Consider the following 13,741-nt stretch of genomic DNA (forward strand, 5'->3'; position numbering starts at 1 on the left):
CAATTTACGAACTTAATCGGAAAGTTAACGAATATAACAATTATTCTACGATAACCGATTATCGAAAAAAATATCTATACTAGCTAGTAGACTCTTGCAGGCTCTGAAGCAGAGCAAAAGTAGTCGCCTAACCATACAGATAGGAAAATTGCCAGATTTCAGTGAAAACATTGCTAATTTTTTTTTGAAAACAGGATAAGTTTTCCTCTATTAATTGACCAAATAAAAAATAAAATAATTGCTAATCCCAAAAAATATTTTCTTTTCCAGCACCTGCAAGAATCTACCGATTTTGCAATTTTCTTCGATATCAAAAAGGGAAAATCGGTAATCGTTGTAAAAACATTTTCATTCTTGCAGTTCTGGAGCATACTAATATATGCTCGTTTTTACCCGCAAGTGCTCGAAAAGTTCCATTTTTATGCAAAGTTGGCACTCCGCGCTTCTGTTTTATATAGGAGCGCTCATCAGTTGTTCTTGTTTGAATAATTAGATTGGGAGTCGAAATGCTCCAACAGTATATGCTTAACTCGGAGCGGATTTGACAGCTCATTATATTGTTTACAAGCGTACAAAAGCATTTTGGTGAGAATTTTCCAGAAAAAAGAAACTTATTCGTGATGGAATTTAAGCGTGATTGTGTAATTTCTTTATTTTTGGCTGGAAAACCACAAGTGGCTATCGTTAGAGCTCCAGCAACTCCAGCATTTAAATTTGAATAAATCTTTTGTGTCTCGTAGCATCGCTCATTACCGAGATACTGGTAGCGTAGCCCGACTTCAAGGAAGTGGACGGAAGAAAACAGCAACATCAGAAGAAATAGTTTGAAAAGTAAAGAAGCGACTTGTTCGAAACCCGCGTCGCAGTGGCAGAAACATGGGTCGTAATATTCCATTCGGCAAATATTGAAAATTGAGCTCGGGGTAAAGCCATTGAAATTCCAAAAAGTGCAAGAACTTACACCGCAACAGGAAGAAAATGGAGTTGCTTCGCTTGGCCCAAAGTGGTGAACTGCCGAATTTGGTTTTCTCCGATGAGAAAACATTCGTTGTCCAGCAGTTTGTAAACAAACAAACGGTTGGCCACCAGAAATCAAGCGCCTGCCATGGTGATGGTGTGGGCCGCCATAACAGCCGATGGTCGCTCTCCGCTCGTATTAACAGACCGTGACATCAGAATAAATGCCGAATATTATTGCGAAAATATTCTGGAGGGTGTATTAAAGTCTTGGACACGATAACATTTTGGCCGCAGACCTTGGACATTCCAACAGGACTCAGAACCATCGCACTCAGAACGCGCCACCCAAGAACGGTTACAAATAAGGTTCCTTCCTTCATTTCCAGCACACAATGACCACCAAAATCTCCGGATACCAATCCATTGGACTATTATGTCAGGAGTATTTTGGAAATGAGGTGTCGATCACCTCAAGCAAGCGCTTCGCCGGGAATGGGCCAAAATATCGGGCAGCGTGTGACGGTTTCATTGGCCGTTTGAAGGCCATAATTCGTGCCAAAGGTGACCAATTCGAACAAATCTAAACTTATTCTAAAATGTATACTGTTTTCCATATTTTTTGCTTTCATTCAATAAAATTTAAAAAAAAAAATTAAAAATTATGAAGTTTGGCTTTGTTGCAGTTTTTTTATCTCACCCTATATATGCGTAGTATAAATTTTAGAACACGAACTTGGTTAACGAAACTCTGGTACTGGGTCTCATCGGGATTTCCCTAAGGAATCTTACAACGACAGCCGACATTGTCAAAATGAGAATTTATTTGATGCATATACTCATCAATTAAATTCTCATATTGCCCATATCGACTGTCGTAGTAAGATTCCTTAGGGAAATCCCGATGAGGCTCAGTGCCAGAGTTTCGTTAACCAAGTGCGATGGATCTAAAATCCTATAATAACTGGTCGACCCTGATGAAGATACGCCTATCGAATCTCATTTTATATTTTTTTTATTTTTGTGTGGAGTCAGAGTAAAATTATATAATTAATTTAATAATGTCCCTCCGCCCATCTGCTGTAATCTCTTAACATCCACGCGATTTACATGGGGGATAAATGTTAAAGCTGGCGTTTATGTTAACGTAGGCACGTCATGAAATTAAAGAAAAAAACCCTTTTGAGTAATATTTTTCAAATTCCAATAATCTGTGTGCAATAAGCCTATTTCTAGCTTATATCCAAGTCCAAAAGCTAAGGGCGAAATAACTGCCACTTATATTCAACGTAACGTAATCCCTTCAAAATGCCTTGCATTTTGTATTTACTGCTCAGAATTAAATTATTTTAAATATATTATTTTAGCTTTTTTAATTAGTTCATATTCAATCCCACATGGAAAATATCTGAATGTTCTCTATTAATGGCACTGGTAATTACTTGACTCCCCATGACTTTGTGGATTACTTAAATACGCAATAATAAAAAAAAAAATACTTTATTAAACGAGAATAATATAATCAGTATTTTATATTGTTTAAATGTTGTTTGGATGTATCAATCTTCACAATTCTATGAACAATAGAAAAGCTACTTCAAATTCCAATTGCAATCAGCACGAATTACGAATTTGTTTTCCTATTTCAGGATGTGCCTTAGTCACTTTAAAGCAATATTTGCGACATGTGTATTTTCACTTTTTATAAAATGACCCTCACATATACACTTACGCATTGGCCAAACTACATGCGAACATATCAACAAACACTGAAATCTATGAATTTCTGGATAATATCCAAAAAAAAATTAACAATTCCAAGCACACACCGAGGTGTAGGCATTCTTTTGCGATTACTTCGCTGATGTTGACTGATTGACTATTTGGCTGTTTGTCTTTTTATTGCCCAAAATAGTCGTCACTGTCAAACAGCCAATATTCGGTACGTTGTATCCGATTTCGACAACTTTGGTATGTGTCTAAACCTTTTGTGAAATGAGCGACACGTGTGTGCGTATGTAAACGAAGGAAACAGTGGGAAGTGAATAAAACGAAACGGATGACAGCGAAATTTGCTTTCTTAACATCCGGTAGTTGATATGTTTTAAAACTCCCTCCTAAAGGCTAAGAAATGTAGTTGTTCGTAATAATCGAGTGTTTGTAATAACTTCTACTACACATATATTGGCTTGCGATTACAAAAAATAATTATTTATAAATTTGCATGGAAGACAAAATGGGAAAAATTAAATAGAAATATTTACTGTGTAGGAGTTATATGTATAATTTATGTACATATACATACGTACATGTGCGAATCGACGTGTATAATTCTGTGCGTGCTTGTCGGATACCACACAGCATGTAAAGGTGTGACTCGTGTAAAAAGCCATTCAAAAGCCGTCTTGTGGAAGGCAACTAACAAACCCTTTTATAAAATCAAAAAAAAAAAAAATGAATAAATAAATAAATTTTTTACGATGCTAGGTAACTGATTTTATCGTTCCTATACTAATAATGGGCATGTGATGGGTGAAAAATGAGAATCTAGTGATCTTGGTAATTAAATTTATGCCTTTTTGGGTTGTTCCTATGCTACAAGAACAACTCAAAATTTTCAAATATGCAAGAAACCATACCGCCTAATGAAGCCCAAAGACCTACGGATTTATGTACTGTGCAGCACCAGAACTATTTACAGAAAAATCTCAGTGGATTATGAAAGTTTACAAAGTGCTCCAAATGGAAGGATTAAGATTCCTTGGAATCCGACCATTTTCGGTATATAGAGTCTTCCTCAATATTTGGACCAATTACGGTTGTCGTTTATGTGCAAATAAACATCGCGGTCGTTTCGATTCGATTCGAAAATGGAATTACGAAAAGGCATAGAAACGACATTGACTGTTTAAAAAAAGTTGTCCTTTGTTGTTGAAAAGAAAGATAAAAATTGTTTGTATTTTGAATCATAATTTCTTCTGTTATATAACAAATGCTTTACATCTCTTAAGTTCAATTGAGGATGAAGAGGAGTAGGTATTAGTAGTTAAGTGTTAAGGCAGTAAACAAAACTTTTTTGGATTGCCTGACTCCAAGTAAGTATATATTTAAATTAATATGTACTTAATATATTCTTCTAGATTTATAAATTACTTTAGAATTAACAAGGACTGCTTTCAGTGTGTGCAAAAAAAAAATCGCCAAAGGTGCAAAGTGGGCGCCGGTCATTGGCTCTTAGGTTCAAAAGACTAAATATGCCGAAACATTTGTATCTCTTAAATTCGGACTTGTATTGTCCATTTGGTGCACTATTAATTTGAAATCGGATAAAGATATATATATGAGAGTTATATCCAAATGGGAACCGATCTCGATAAAATTTAGCAAAGATATTTCTGAGCTGTATATTATATATTTCCCTGAATATCGTTGTTACGGAGTGTATATTGCGGCTGTGGGTAACAAATATAACAAATCGGATGAACAGTATATATGGGAGCTATAGCTATATCTGAACTGATCTTCACCAAACTTGACATACTAGCTTCTAGACTCAATTCGGTCGTAAGTGCCAAATTCCATCCCATTTGGACAAATATTAGACTTTTGGTGCACAATAAAAGGTAAATCAGAAAAAGTTATATATGGGAGCTATATCCAAATCTGAACCGATCTCGATAAAATTTAGCAAATGTATTTCTGAGCTGTTGATATATTTCCCCAAATATTGTTGTTACAGAGTTCATATTACGGCTGCGGAGGACAAAAATACCAAATCGGATGAACAATATGTATGGGAGCTATAGCTATATCTGAACCGACTTCGATCAAATTTGGCATACTTATTTTCAGGCCTAATTTGGTAGTATGTGAAAAATTCCATACTATTCGGGTTGATATTACACGTTTGGTGCACAATAAAATGCAAATCGGACGAAAATATATATGGGACCTATATCTAAATTTTGACCGATTATCTCCAATTGAAATAGGGTTCGTCCTTGGGCCAAACAAATTATTTGTGCAAAATTTCATCTAGATAGGCAATAAATGCGAAATGTACTTTGTTTACAAAAATACATTGACAGACAGACAGACAGACGGACGGACATGCATAAATCGACTCTGAATGTGATTCTATGCAGATCATCAAAAGGAACTCTGGGTCCATCTCGTTTCCTTTTGCCTGTTACAAACAAATGCACAAAGACATAATACCATGACCACCTTGTGGTGTAGGGTATAAATACAATGTCTTTACATTTTTATACGGCGACACATATTTACAAAAATTCACTTCACATCGACTATTATATCGATATATGATAATAGCAATCATTCCAACACACAACCAACGACAACCGTAATAGGGCCGATTAACAATTACTATGCTATGATTATTTGCATCGAAAATGCTTACTTACAAGCGAGATCAAGGAGGTTTGTTTGTTCCTTGTTTTTTCAAATATCATTAGAAAATTCCCTTTAAACGGAATCGCATCAAGTCAAAATATTCTACAAAATTATTAGTCATACGATTCTACTATGGATCCCAAAATATATCAATAGTCTAAATCTTATCTGGATACCATTAATATTAAAACTCATTTTTTGGTCAAAACCGTAAGTTAACGGAAAATTCTCCTACAAAACATCATATCATAAGAATAATGTCAAATATAAATATATTCGTTAAAAGTCATCAAAGAAATATCTATTGCCCTTTTCGGCCCACTTTTTGATGTAGTCCCTATATAAACAGCGATTTCAAGTATTTTTTAAGCTTTAGTCATTAATTAATTAATTTCGACTAATTTTGGAGTTCATATTATATAAAAAAGCTACTAACAAAGTTATTAAATTAGGTCCACGCTTTTGGTTGATTTTAGCGCGGCCGACGACAGTGTTTTCCAATCGATTTGGATTTTGGTTTCTTCGGGAGCAGAAAATCTTCCGACAGAAGAGATTTAAAATATTTTTGTGGGAAAAAGAAACAATTTACTTACTATCCGAAGAGAACTTAAGGTCAGTATACATAAAACCTTTTTTTGGCATAATTAAAAGGCCATCCGCTCATTTCCTCCATATCTTTCTTTCAAAATTCATTCCGCTATAAATTTAACGTATAAAAACCTGACAGTATAAAGGTATTTCAATCACAATGGATGCTTTTCGATGTGCTCACACTGCCGTGCACCATAATTTCAAAACCGAAATAAAATTCCAAAATTGTTTACATTACGATCCACGTTAAGTCTACTTTAAATTAGTTAGAGGATCGCACCACATAGCATTGGATTAACTGCCAAGATGCCAATTGTGATTTAAATCATCCTAAGAAACATATACAATAGCTCGGTTTGTTTACTTTTTTTTAATAACAAATTGTTGAGTGTAAATACGAACCTTATTCTCCTAAGCCCCAAAAATTCAATTGTGACACCTTATCGAATCATTTGTATTTTGATGATTTTAGCGACATTCTTCAGAGGATTTGTTTAAAATTTGGTATTTGAAGTTCGTAATGGGAACTACAGCCTAAGACAGAAAATTGTCTGTGCTGGTCTACGTCTGCGTATAGCCCCCATATAACGGTACCTCCCTATATTCGGTATTTTGATCATTTTAGCGACATTATTCACCGGAATTGTTTCAAATTTGGTATTTGAAGTTCGTATTGGATACAGCAGCCTATGACAGAAAATTGTCTGCACAGGTCCACATTTTGGTATAGCCCCCATATAATAGTAGGGAGGTACTATTATATGGGGGCTATTGATGATTTTAGCTAAATTATTCAGCGATTTTTTTTTTTTAAAGTTTCGCATTTGAATATTGTAATGGCTTATGACAAAAGTTGCCTATGCAGGTCCACGTCGTCGTTAAGATCCTAATATGAATGCTACATTTGGTATTTTTAAGATTTTAAAAGAATTTTTAACGGATTTTATTTTTTGAAAATTGCCAAATTTGTTCAAAATGGTGGTGGATATTTAAAGTTCGGCCCGGCCGAACTGATTATTGAACAGATGATGGAGAAATTTTCAAGTAAGAATAAGTTAGCTGTCAGTACACACCTGTCAAAAATAGTTCTCTCAATTCACTGTCAGTAACAAGTTATAAAGTAAACGAAAACTCCTAATTGTTAAACAAAACTTTATAAAAATTTGACATTTCGTTTGTTTTTTCTTAATTTAATTTTTTGCGCCATGGTGTTTAATCCTTAGATTACAGCGTAGTGAAAATGCTGGATTTTTGACTTGTTAAATAATTTAATTATTCTATATATGACATTTGAGTCTTCAACTCCTTTTTTAAAATCATCGAGACCTGTAAAAACCTTAGGTATATTTGTCAAAATAGTGAACTTTTTGTTAACCTGCATCCGGAGTAATGACATAAAGTATGACCTCCAATATCATAATCACCCTCAAACTTTTGCAAAGCAGTGTTGTATCTGCGCACCTAGAATATTAATATGCCGGTACTTGAAGATCGATGGATAACAGGCAGAAAATGAATGGATGACACAACTTGCGACAAGACAGTCGACAATTGTAGGAGAACCAGGCACCAGAACAGCGAATGTATCTGCCTGTATTCTAGTGTGTACGGATGACAGTACACGGCAATGTGTCGTCGTAGTCGTCGTCGCCACCGTCGTTGCATGCTAACGTAATAAACATTATGGTTGTCGTTGGTCGTAACATCGAAGCGATTCTTGAAAGCCATTTGAAATTTCAAACACGCAAACGGATGCATATATTTCAAGGCATTTGAGAGGCTCCGCAAGCATGCATATACAAACATTACTTTGTTTAAGTTTCGTTGTTGTTGTTGGTGGTGTTTTCTAATTCGAAATTCTAAAAATGCACCAAACACTGCTCGCTCACTCGCGCTAAAACCACATGCATGTATTGCTTGCATATGTGTAAGTGTGCGCGTGTTTGTGTGTTGGCGTAGGTGTGATGACAGAGGTGGGAGGAGTGGTGGCGTTGAATTCCACCACAATTGCATTGATATGAATGTTGTTGGCCAAATGGATGCATGGATGGCTACTTGCTTGCTCGCTAGCTATCTTGAAAAGTTGAACAGCAACAACAAATTACATTCCAAATGAATGCATTGCTGAGAGCGCGCGATCGGAGGGTGTCGGGTACTTACATTACAATTCACTTTTTTGTGTGGTTCAAGATGATTGCAAAATATTCTTTTGCGAGATTTGTTTCTCCTTTTGCTTTCGGTTTCGGCTATTTGCTGGACAGTAGTAATATTCCTAATGATCGTGAGTGAGCGCGTGTTGATATTTCTTGATTTGTTTATATTTTGCTCGCTTTTACAAATTGCAATTGGTTGTTACTTTTTTAATTTGCGCTATGTTTCTTTGGGTTTAATTTTCATTAATCACTTTTTGACACAATTTGAATTTATATATTTCAAGTTGCACACACAGGAGTGCGAAATATTCACCGGAATTCACTTTGTAAATGACAAAACGACTTATCTCGACTTTTTGGCTATTGCCACGCCACTCGAAAATCAATAACACGGTCCTAATCGTCTTTCTATTGTTTACGATCGATGGATTCGATCGACCTGAAGTATCGTTGTTGTATCTTCAGAAATTGTTGTTTTTGTTTTTTGTTAATAATATCCACCTGAGTACACAGATTCCGTCGCAAATAAAACAAAATACAGAAGTAGAAGAGAGAGAAAGAGAAAAACAAAACGCAAAACAGCTTGGCTTGCACCAAAAAAAAAAAACACAGGCCTTCGTTAGCACGAGTTTTTTTAATTCTTTTTTTCTTCTTCTTCTTTTCCGCTCCTTCTCTTTCGTCTTTTTACTTTCTATTGGTCTTGCTGCTTACGACAACTTAGCGGTCACTCGGAAAGACACAACTTAACAGTCTAACATCTCAAACCCGACTAAAAGACGAACTCCACAAGCGGATTCTCTCTGCGCCTGCATAGTTGATAAGTTGCCGTGTGTGCTACCGCTCTCAAGCTTTGTTTCGTTCCAGTCATTGTGTGAGCGTTTTAACCATGGCTTAAACAATCGCACATTATTGGAGCTTTCAGTGGCATTGGTAAGAAGTCTCCATGGCAGAGGTTTGATATCAAACCAGATCGATTCTCTTTCTATGCCTCATTGCATTTTAAAGGAGAATTGAAAAAAAAAAACGAATGGGAGCCGACAAGCGAAAGCCGTAATTTGTGATATTCTTGAAAATTGGTAACGATTTACTATCTAAGTACATACAGGGTGAGATAAAAACAAGTTAAAAAGCATACCCTCCACCAAAAATAAAATCCTTAAAAATTCTGTTAAAATTTTAAAAATGACGTAGCATTGTTTGTCATAATGCAAGCCACACACGTTACGACTGGTTGTACAACTGGGAGAGGTTGTATTCAAGATTGTATCGTTTGTGGCCCGGTTGTACGAAGTTGTGTCTCGGTTGTATGAAAAATCAAAATTTTCTGATATTTGGCATGTTGTACCAACCGATTGTAACGTTTGTGGGCATGTGGCAATTTCATTTTGTCTTTATTTTTGAAGAGGCAACACCATTGTTTCGCACATCAAAACAATACGAAACCTAATCAAATGCGTGATTTTAATGTATATATGAAAAGGAATTTCAATTTATAAAATGGAATTTCAAAAATTAATTATAAATAAAAGCTAAGAGCATGCGTTTTTTCCGGTGTCATCTTAACTCAAACAAAATCTACGAAAAGTGAAGTTGTGCAAAGAGTTTGTGCACTAAGTTGCATCGTTTGTGACCGAAACACACAATTTGAGTACTCTCCAAGTTGTGCAACCAGTTGTATCGTGTGTGGCTTGCATAACGATAGCCACTTGTGGTTTTCCAGCCAAATATAAAGAAATCACGCTATTACGCTTGAATTCCATTACAAATAACTTTTTTTCTGGAAAATTCTTACCAAAATGCTTTTGTACGCTGTTGCTGTTCTTTCATCTCACCCTGTATATACTCTCACCTTTAAATTATCATAGGATATTAAAGTTGAGAATACAAACAAGTAAAAGAACATTAAGTTCGGCCGGGCCAAACTTTTAATACCCTCCACCTTAGGGTAAAGGAAACATTAGAAGAAATGTAGCAAAAACCATCAAAATACCGAATATCGGAGGGTACCGTTATATGGGGGATATACCAAATCATGGACCTACACATGCAAGGTTTCGCCAACGAAGCTAGAACCCATTATGACCTACAAATACCAATTTTCAGACAACAACGTGAAAAAAAATGTGGCAAAAATCATCAAATTACCGAATATCGGGAGGCACCGTTGTATGGGGGCTATACCAAAACATGGACCTATAATTACAATGACTCGCCACACGAACTAGGACCCATTATGATCTACAACTACCAATTTTCGGAGAAATTCTTGAAAAAATGTGTCAAAATCATCAAAATACCGAATGTTGGGAGGTACCGTTATATGGGGACTATATAAAAACGTGGACCTATACAAACAATGTTTCGCCACACGAACTAGGACCCATTATGACCCACAAATACCAATTTTTAGACAAATCAATGAAAAAATGTGGCATAAACCATCAAAATACCGAATATCGGGAGGTACCGGTATATGGGGACTATACCAAATCATGGACCCATACATGCAATGTTTCGCCACCGGAGCTGGAAACTATTATGACCAACAAATACAAATTTTTAGACAAATCCGTGAAAAAATGTGGCAAAAATAATTAAAATACCGAATATCGGGAGGTACCTTTATATGGGGGCTATACCAAAACGTGGACCTATACATGCAATGTTTTGCCACACGTACAGGGACCCATTATGACCTACAAATACCAATTTTCAGACAAATCCGTGAGAAAATGTAGCATAAATCATCAAAATACCGAATATCGGGAGGTACCGTTATATGGAGACTGTACCAGAACGTGGACCGATATATCTCATTTTCAATACCAACCATCATAGACACAATACAAATTGCTCTGCTAAATTTTCTATAAGCTTTTCTTTTTATGAGGAACAGACAGATTTCATAGATAATTCTAACCTTACTATTTTCAAACACACTTTCACATTATTTAAGAAATTTATGAAACATAAAAAACATCCAAATTAAACAAGTTAAAAAGCAGTAAGAGTGGAAATACATAAAGCGCTTCTCCGGGTGGCTTTAGTCATCGGTTGGCTTCATCGGAAATGAAGAAAGGAGCCTGGGGCCAAAATCGAACTGAATCAACCTAAAACTCCTTTGTTCATTTACGAAGAAGCCAGCCAAGGTAAAGTCATGCAATCATGTGTTTACTTTCCTTGAAAATTATTCATTTGACAACATCTCATTGTCAAAATCTACATATATTTTCAAATCCATTGTATACACATAAATCAGAGATGGTAACCTGTTTTCTTTGTAGTGAAATTATTTAAAATGATTTTACCTTCATAATTTTACCATGATTCTTACTTTACTTTGTGCTGAAGGGTTCGGCCTGACTTTTTTGATTATTACTAGGTAGTTTTGCCGGTTTTAAAATAATCACGGTTGTTCGCTTCTGATTGACTAAATCGACATAAATGTTAATTTTCACTTTTTCTCTGTTTTGTACAAAAATCATTCTTACTCACCTTACCGAAAAAGTAAATTATATGCAATACAAGTTGTATGATTAAGCATTTGGTAACACTCGTTTTAGAATACATTCAGATGATTGAAACAAGTGACATCTACACTGCATTGTTTAAGCACACTATTACTTTAGTAGCGCCATCTATGTACTGTATTTCAATAATTAATTTTATGACAAAGAGATGGCGCAAACAAATGACATTGTGAAACTAGTCGAAAAAAAATAAGAAAAACAATCGAGAGGATGCCCAAACTAGTTTTATAAAACGCATGGTATTCTTCTACCATACAGCCTTAACGCTTAAGAACATCCAAATGTCAAAATTTTTTAAATACTTTTTTTTTAAATGGTACATTTGTACATGGCATAATTTTAAAAGGTAGAAAAAAGCTACCTCCAAATACATTATTTTCTTTTGGTGCCTCTCAAGGTGTATTAAATAAGGTGTGATTGACAATAATTAATTATTTTATTATTTTTGTTTGTAAACTAAATTGTCAATTTCAATTTTAGAAGTTAAATTGGTTTCTTTTGGACTTGTAGAATTGCAATTTTATTCCTTTAAGAATCAGCTTAGGAGAATTTATGAGAAATTTCATTTTTCTATTGACCTTACGGCTTTTTAATTTAGCTTCAGTACTTTCATAGCAATAACCATTGTGGGATATATAAGTGGTGGTTACACAAATCGGGTTGTTACGATTGCTATGACCTTGGTAGATCCCATAATTTTAATCCGTATTGTTCAGAAAAAATATAGGTAGTTGCATCGACACAGCAGCTGGGACAATGAACTGTCAAACCAATTTTGAAATTGAAGTTTTTAAATGAAAAATTATTTAAATTTGTAAAAATTGTTAGAAAATGCATAGTATAACAACCTCCGATTGACGTTGTATAGGAAAACATATACAAGTCTACTTATTTTTTAAGAAACAATTAAACATTTTTGACGTATCAATGTTCTCAAGCGTTGATGCATCTACCCGTATCCTTTGCCATGAGTGTGACCCAACTGTGTAGCCGAAAACATCTGTGAGCTTCAAAACACGGGTATCTAGGGTGCAAGTACATAAACAGCTTGAAGTCATGGCTAGGCATATTAATGTCAAATTATAATGGAAAACGACGGCAGGATTTTAGTACGGCTCTGTAATCCCTTTATGAAATGAGTAGTAGTGTGCTTATGGGGATGTTGGGAATTCACCACGATTTATCACGGCAAATTCTATTGGGGATGTTGATTTGGGTAAATTCACCACGGTGAATTTTAATGGGGATGTTGTCTTGGGAATTGTACCACGGCAAATTCTATTGGGGATGTTGATTTGGGTAAATTCACCACGGTGAATTTTAATGGGGATGTTGTCTTGGGAATTGTACCACGGCAAATTCTATTGGGGATGTTGATTGGGGGAAATTCAGCACGGTGAAATATATTGGGGATGTTGTCTTTTGAAATGTACCACGGTGAAATATATTGGGGATGTTGTCTTTTGAAATGTACCACGGTGAATTATATTGGGGATGTTGTCGTTTGAATTGTACCACGGCAAATTATATTGGGGATGTTGTCTTTTGAATTGTACCACGTCAAATTTTATTGGGGCTGTTGGCGTTGGTGTTGCTAGTTTTAATATGAACTACTAGATGGCGCTAAGTTTAGCGCAGACACAATCCAAAACTGTGTATGGGATGGTGAAATTTCAAGTTTTAATATTCACCACTAGCAGAGACACCCTCCGAAAAAAAAAAATGTATTATGATCATATCGAGTGGGACTAAAGAGATTCACCATGTGAGAAGTGAATATAAGTAAGAGGTAAGTATCGAAGAAAATCATTTTATCTAGATGGCTCTCAGAATGCTTTTATATAGTCAACATGTTGATTACTGCAGTCAAATGTGCTTATTAATTTATTTGAAAACATATATTTCAAGAAATCGACTTCAATAAATGTGATATATTATAGAAGAGTTTCAATTGACAAATATGCTGCAATTATTGATATTTCAGGGGTTTTAAGAAAAACGATAACGAAGTCGAGTGGGTTGAACACGAAAATCAGCATGTTGGCTATGCAAAACATGATGAGATAAAAAGACAAAACTAACTTTTCGTTGTACTTG

General features: G+C 35.2%; 1 protein-coding gene across 4 annotated transcripts in view; it reads right to left on the minus strand.

Moving 5' to 3' along the window:
- Positions 1 to 8,888, minus strand: part of LOC101892195 (uncharacterized) — a 108,653-nt gene extending 99,765 nt beyond the window's left edge. The window contains exons 1-2 of one of the 4 annotated variants that reach the window (XM_059120354.1): positions 8,803 to 8,886; positions 8,122 to 8,615 (exon numbers count right to left, since the gene is read on the minus strand). The gene's annotated coding sequence lies outside the window, so the exon portion shown is untranslated. Of the gene's footprint in view, positions 1 to 8,121 lie in introns of all 4 variants that reach the window. The other 3 variants (XM_059120355.1, XR_009341860.1, XM_059120356.1) reach the window with 3 other exon arrangements.
- Between the last annotated feature and the right edge of the window lie 4,853 nt (positions 8,889 to 13,741).

Source organism: Musca domestica, unplaced genomic scaffold (assembly GCF_030504385.1).
Source record: "Musca domestica strain aabys unplaced genomic scaffold, Musca_domestica.polishedcontigs.V.1.1 17, whole genome shotgun sequence".
In the NCBI taxonomy this organism is placed as follows: Eukaryota; Metazoa; Arthropoda; class Insecta; order Diptera; family Muscidae; genus Musca; species Musca domestica.